Genomic DNA, 7077 nt, shown 5'->3' with positions numbered 1-7077 from the left:
AACAAATAACTCCACTGCTGTTTTCCTTATCCTTATGACAACAAAGGAGTGTCATTCTTGCTCAATGGAATTACAAGGCAGGAGCAGGTTTAGCTGGTGCCTTGCCAGAGACTATTTCTGTGGACAGAAAGAAAGAAGGAGGGTATGACTGTATGACTATGAGTGGGGTGTGTGTGTGTGTGTACCAGATTGTCCACTGTGTTTGGTATGTACAGACAAAAGATTGTACACACCTACTCATTCAAGCATTTTTCTTTATTTTTACTATTTTCTACATTGTAGAAATAAGTGAAGACATCGTGTAGTAACTAAAAATGTGTTAAACAAATCAAAATATATTTTATATTCTTCAAAATAGCCACCCTTTGCCTTGATGACAGCGTCGCACACTCATGGAATTCTCTCAACCAGTTTCATGAGGTGGAACACGTGTGCCTTGTTAAAAGTTCATTTGTGGAATTTCTTTGATGAGTTTGAGCCAATCAGTTGTGTTGTGACGAGTTAGGGGTGGTATACAGAAGACAGCCCTATTTGGAAAAAGGCCAAGTCCATATTATGGCAAGAACAGCTCAATTAAGCAAAGAGAAATGACAGTCCATCATTACTTTAAGACATGAAGGTCAGCCAAGACATGAAGGTCAGAACTTCGAAAGTTTCTTAAAGTGCAGCTGCAAAAACCATCCAGCGCTATGATGAAACTGGCTCTCATGAGGACCACCACAGGAAAGGAAGACCCAGAGTTACCTCTGCTGCAGAGGATAAGATCATTAGAATTACACAGAGTTGCTTCACAGATTTCAAGTAACAGACACATCTCAACATCAACTGTTAGTGTTGAAGAGACTGCGTGAATCAGGCCTTCATGGTTGAATTGCTGCAAAGAAACCACCACTAAACAACACCAGTAAGAAGAAGAGACTTGCTTGGGCCAAGAAACACGAGCAATGGACATTAGACCGGGGGAAATCTGTCCGTTGGTCCAACCGCTGTGAGTTCCGCTGTGGGTGTTTGTTTCTAACCGCTTTTTGAGATGCAGAGTAGGTGAACGGATGATCTCCGCATGTGTGGTTCCCACCGTGAAACATGGAGGAGGAAGTGTGATGGTGCTTTGCTGGTGACACTAGTGATTTATTTAGAATTCCAGACACACTTAACCAGCATGGCTACCACAGAATTCTGCAGCGATACGCCATCCCAACTGGTTTGCGCTTAGTGGGACTATCATTTGTTTTTCAACAAGACAATGACCCAAAACACACCTCCAGGCTGTGTAAGGGATATTTGACCAAGTCGAGTGATGGAGTGCTGCATCAGATGACCTGGTCTTCACAATCACAGATCCAGAACGTGGATCGTTGTCAGCACAGTGGAATGAAGGGAAGCATGCATTGGACTAACAACTAGATACACATCATCTCTCGCTCTCTCTCTCTCCCGGTGCTGACCTGTTGCACCCTCTATAACCACTGTGACTCTTATTTGACCCTGCTGGTCATCTATGAACGTTTGAACATGTTAATGGCCATCTACTCTTATAATCTCCACCCGGCACAACCAGACGAGGACTGGCCACCCCTCATAGCCTGGTTCCTCTCTAGGTTTCTTCCTTGGTTCATGCCTTTCTAGGGAGTTTTTCCTAGCCACTGTGCTTCTGCATTGCTTGCTCTTTGGGGTTTTAGACTGGGCTTCTGTATAAGCACTTTGTGACATCTGCTGATGTAAAAAGGGCTTTATAAATTAATTTGAATGATTGATTTCTCTCAGAGAAAGAACAGCCCATTGGAAAGGGGGGAGGAAAATTGCAGTTACAGTGCCTTCGGGAAAGTATTCAGACCACTTGACTTTTTCCACCTTTTGTTACGTTACAGCCTTATTGTAAAATAGATTAAATGAAAACATTTCCTCAGCAATCTACTCACAATACCCCATAATGACAAAGAGAAAACAGGTTACATATATATATTTTATAACCTTTATTTAACTAGGCAAGTCCGTTCAGAACTCATTCTTATTTACAATGACGGCCTACACCGGCCAAACCCAGACGACGCTGGGCCAACTGTGCGCCGCCCTATGGGACTCACAATCACTCCCAGTTGTGATACAGCCTGGATTCGAACCAGGGTCTGTAGTGATGCCTCAAGCACTGAGATGCTGCACCATAAGAATTCAGACCCTTCGCTATGAGACTCAAAATTGAGCTCAGGTGCATCCTGTTTCCATTGATCATCCTTGATACAACTTCATCGGAGTCCACCTGTGGTAAATTCGACTGATTGGACATGATTTGGAAAGGTACACACCTGTCTATACAAGGTTCCACAGTTGACAGTGCATGTCAGAGCAAAAACCAAGCCATGAGGTTGAAGGAATTGTCCGTAGAGCTCCGAGACAGGATTGTTTCGAGGCACAGATCTGGAGAAGGGTACCAAAACATTTCTGCAGCATTGAAGGTCCCCAAGAACACAGTGGCCTCCATCATTCTTAAATGGAAGAAGTTTGGAACCATCAAGACACTTCCTAGAGCTGACCACACAGCCAAACTGAGCAATCGGAGAGAACCTGATGGTCACTCTGACAGAGCTCCAGAGTTCCTCTGTGGAGATGGGAGAACCTTCCAGAAGGACAACCATCTTTGCAGCACTCCACCAATCAGGCCTTTATGGTAGAGTGGCCAGACGGAAGCCACTCCTCAGCAAAAGGCAAAAGGCACATGACAGCCAGCTTGGAGTTTGGTCTGATGAAACCAAGATTGAGGGTCACGTTTGGATGAAACCTGGCACCATCCCTACGGTGAAGCATGGTGGTGGCAGCATCATGCTGTGGGGATGTTTTTCAGCAGCAGGATCTGGGAGACTAGTCAGGATCGAGGCGAAGATGAACGGAGCAAAGTACAGAGAGATACTTGATGAAAACCTGCTCCAGAAGGTTCACCTTCCAACAAGAAAATGACCCTAAGCACACAGCCAAGACAACGCAGGAGTGGCTTCGGGACAAGTCTCCTTGAACCCGATTGAACATCTCTGGAGAGACCTGAAAATACCTGTGCAGCAACGCTCCCCATCCAACCTGACAGTGCTTGAGAGGATCTGCAGAGAAGAATGGGAGAAACTCCCCGAATACAGGTGTGCCACGCTTATAGGATCATACCCAAGAAGACTGACTCAAGGCTGTAATCACTGCCAAAGGTGCTTCAACAAAGTACTTGTCACGCCCTGACCTTAGAGACACTCATCATTCTCTATGTTGGGTTTGGTCAGGGTGTGACTCGGGTGGGGAAGTCTACGTTTTCTATTTCTTTGTTTTTGGCAGTGTGGTTCCCAATCAGAGGCAGCTGTCTATCGTTGTCTCTGATTGGGGATCATATATAGGTTGTCATTTTCCTTTTGGGTTTTGTGGGATCTTGTTTTCTGTTTAGTGTCAGTACTTGACAGAACTGTGCGCTTTCATTTTCACTTTGGTTATTTTGCTGTGTTTTTTGAAAATAAAAATCATGAACACTTTCCACGCTGCACTTTGATCCACTCCTTCTACCAACGAGAGCCGTTACAGTACTGAGTTTTTGCGTTGTCATTGTGCTGTATTGTGTGTCGATTGATGAGGGGGGGAAATAAGACAGTAATGTAACAAAATGTGGAAAAAGTCCAGGCGTCTGAATACTTTCCCGTCACTGTAAATACACGAGGTGGGTCTAGAGTTCTCACTCGACCCTTGAGGGGAGAAGGAGTAGAACCAGATACAGGTTCTCCTGTGTCTCTACAGGAGTTATGTAACGTAGCATAGAAAGACGCTTGAGCGAAGTCACTACTTCTGTTTTCAGGGTAAACGGATGTTAGGTTGAAAATATTGCATCCCTGAAAACCAGAAACATTTTTGCCCACAGCGCTAAGGGTGCTACAGGAGCTGCTACCTACACAGGCCTTCAGAGGGGTTGGGGCTACAGGAGCTGCTACCTACACAGGCCTTCAGAGGGGTTGGGGCTACAGGAGCTGCTACCTACACAGGCCTTCAGAGGGGTTGGGGCTACAGGAGCTGCTACCTACACAGGCCTTCAGAGGGGTTGGGGCTACAGGAGCTGCTACCTACACAGGCCTTCAGAGGGGTTGGGGCTACAGGAGCTGCTACCTACACAGGCCTTCAGAGGGGTTGGGGCTACAGGAGCTGCTACCTACACAGGCCTTCAGAGGGTTGGGGCTACAGGAGCTGCTACCTACACAGGCCTTCAGAGGGGTTGGGGCTACAGGAGCTGCTACCTACACAGGCCTTCAGAGGGGTTGGGGCTACAGGAGCTGCTACCTACACAGGCCTTCAGAGGGGTTGGGGCTACAGGAGCTGCTACCTACACAGGCCTTCAGAGGGGTTGGGGCTACAGGAGCTGCTACCTACACAGGCCTTCAGAGGGGTTGGGGCTACAGGAGCTGCTACCTACGCAGGCCTTCAGAGGGGTTGGGGCTACAGTGGAGCATAGGAAGGATGTTGATGAGTAATCTACTGTACATGTGGGCTTGACTCTGCTCCTCTAGGTCCAGGAGGACTCCACTGGGTTATAACCACACAGTCTGCATTGTACAGTACGTTTATTAGCACATACAAGGTTCTCTTTTTTTGTCATTGGGCTGCTGTCTGATATATCTATGTTGACAGGTGAATTACAGCCTTTTGACAACCCTGTCAGAGCATAAATCAAGTAGTAAATATAAAGAGAAATACTCTAAAATAAACAAATAATTAAGACAATGATGTTATATACTGAGTAATATATAGTAAACACATTTACAGTAAGCACATGAACCAGAGAAGGCTGGTGGGAGGAGCTATAGGGGGATGGGCTCATTGTAATGGCTGGAGTGGAATCAATGGAAAAATGAGGTAGTTTATATCATTTTAAAAACATTACAATACATTCACAGATTTCACAACACATGTTGTGCCCTCAGGCCCCGACTCCACCATCACCACATATCTACAGTACAAAATCCACGTGTGTGTATAGTGCGTATATTATTGTGTGTGTGTGCATGTGTCTGTGCCTATGTTTGTGTTGCTTCACAGTCCCCTCTGTTCCATAAGGTGTTTTTTTAATCTGTTTTAAAAAAATCAAATGTTACTGCTTGCATTAGTTACTTGATGAGGAATAGAGTTCCATGTAGTCATGGCTCTATATAGTACTGTGTGCCTCCCATAGTCTGCTCTGGACTTGGGGACTGTGAAGAGAACTCTTGTGGCATGTCTTGTGGGGTATGCATGGGTGTCCGAGCTGTGCGCCAGTAGCTCAGACAGACAGCTCGGTGCATCCAACATGTCACTACCTCTCATAAATACAAGTGGTGATGAAGTCAATCTCTCCGACATTATTAATGTTAGCTCTCTGTGTATATCCAAGCGCCAGCCGTGCTGCCCTGTTCTGAGCCAATTGCAATTTTCCTAAGTCTCTTTGTGGCACCTGACCACACGACTGAACAGTAGTCCAGGTGTGACAAAACTAGGGCCTGTAGGACCTGTCTTGTTGAGAAGGCAGAACAACACTTTATTATGGACAGACTTCTACCCGTCTTAGCTACTGTTGTATTAATATGTTTTGACCATGACCTCAACTTGCTCAATGTCCACATTATTCATTACAATATTTAGTTAAGGTTTAGGGTTTAGTGAATGATTTATCCCAAATACAATGCTTTTAGTTTCAGGAATATTTAGGACTAACTTATTCCTTGACACCCACTCTGAAACTAACTGCAGCTCTTTGTTAAGTGTCTCAGTAATTTCAGTCGCTGTAGTAGCTGATGTGTACAGTAAGTGCTGTGCTTGTTCAATGTCCTTCCCTTTAAGCTGAAAGTTTGTTGTCCGTTTGTTTACTGTAAAATAGCATTGTATCAAACACCATTTTTTCCAAAAGTTTACTAAGGGTTGGTACCAGGCTGATTGGTCGGCTATTTGAGCCTGTAGTGGAATGACTTTTGCATATAGAGAACACATGTTCGACTCCGTTCCATTACTTCCATTCCCGCCATTACAATGAGCCCGTCCTCCTATAGCTCCTCCCACCAGCCTCCTCTGACATACCCCTGTTCCACCACATCCCCTCGTTATGTACAGTCGTGGCCAAAAGTTTTGAGAATGACACAAATATAAATTTTCACAAAGTCTGCTACCTCAGTTTGTATGATGGCAATTTGCATATACTCCAGAATGTTATGAATGGTGATCAGATGAATTGCAAAGTCCCTCTTTGCCATGCAAATGAACTGAATCACCAAAAAACGTTTCCACTGCATTTCAGCCCTGCCACAAAAGGACCAGTTGACATCATGTCAGTGATTCTCTCGTTAACACAGGTGTGAGGGTTGACGAGGACAAGGCTGGAGATCACTCTGTCATGCTGATTGAGTTCGAATAACAGACTGGAAGCTACAAAAGGAGGGTGGTGCTTGGAATCATTGTTCTTCCTCTGTCAACCATGGTTACCTGCAAGGAAACACGTGCCGTCATCATTGCTTTGCACAAAAAGGGCTTCACAGGCGAGGATATTGCTGCCAGTAAGATTGCACCTAAATCAACCGTTTATCGGATCATCAAGAACTTCAAGGAGAGCGGTTCAATTGTTGTGAAGAAGGCTTCAGGGCACCCAAGAAAGTCCAGCAAGCGCCAGGACCGTCTCCTAAAGTTGATTCAGCTGCGGGACCGGGGCACCACCAGTACAGAGCTTGCTCAGGAATGGCAGCAGGCAGGTGTGAGTGCATCTGCACGCACAGTGAGGCAAAGACTTTTGGAGGATGGTCTGGTGTCAAGAAGGGCAGCAAAGAAGCCACTTCTCTCCAGGAAAAACATCAGGGACAGACTGATATTCTGCAAACGGTACAGGGATTGGACTGCTGAGGACTGGGGTAAAGTCATTTTCTCTGATGAATCCCCTTTCTAATTGTTTGGGGCATCCGGAAAAAAGCTTGTCCGGAGAAGACAAGGTGAGCGCTACCATCAGTCCTGTGTCATGCCAACAGTAAAGCATCCTGAGACCATTCATGTGTGGTCTTGCTTCTCAGCCAAGGGAGTGGGCTCATGCACAATTTTGCCTAAGAA

Source organism: Oncorhynchus nerka, linkage group LG10 (assembly GCF_034236695.1).
Source record: "Oncorhynchus nerka isolate Pitt River linkage group LG10, Oner_Uvic_2.0, whole genome shotgun sequence".
NCBI lineage: Eukaryota > Metazoa > Chordata > Actinopteri > Salmoniformes > Salmonidae > Oncorhynchus > Oncorhynchus nerka.
The sequence above is the reverse complement of the archived record's forward strand: the minus strand, read 5'-3'. Positions refer to the sequence as shown.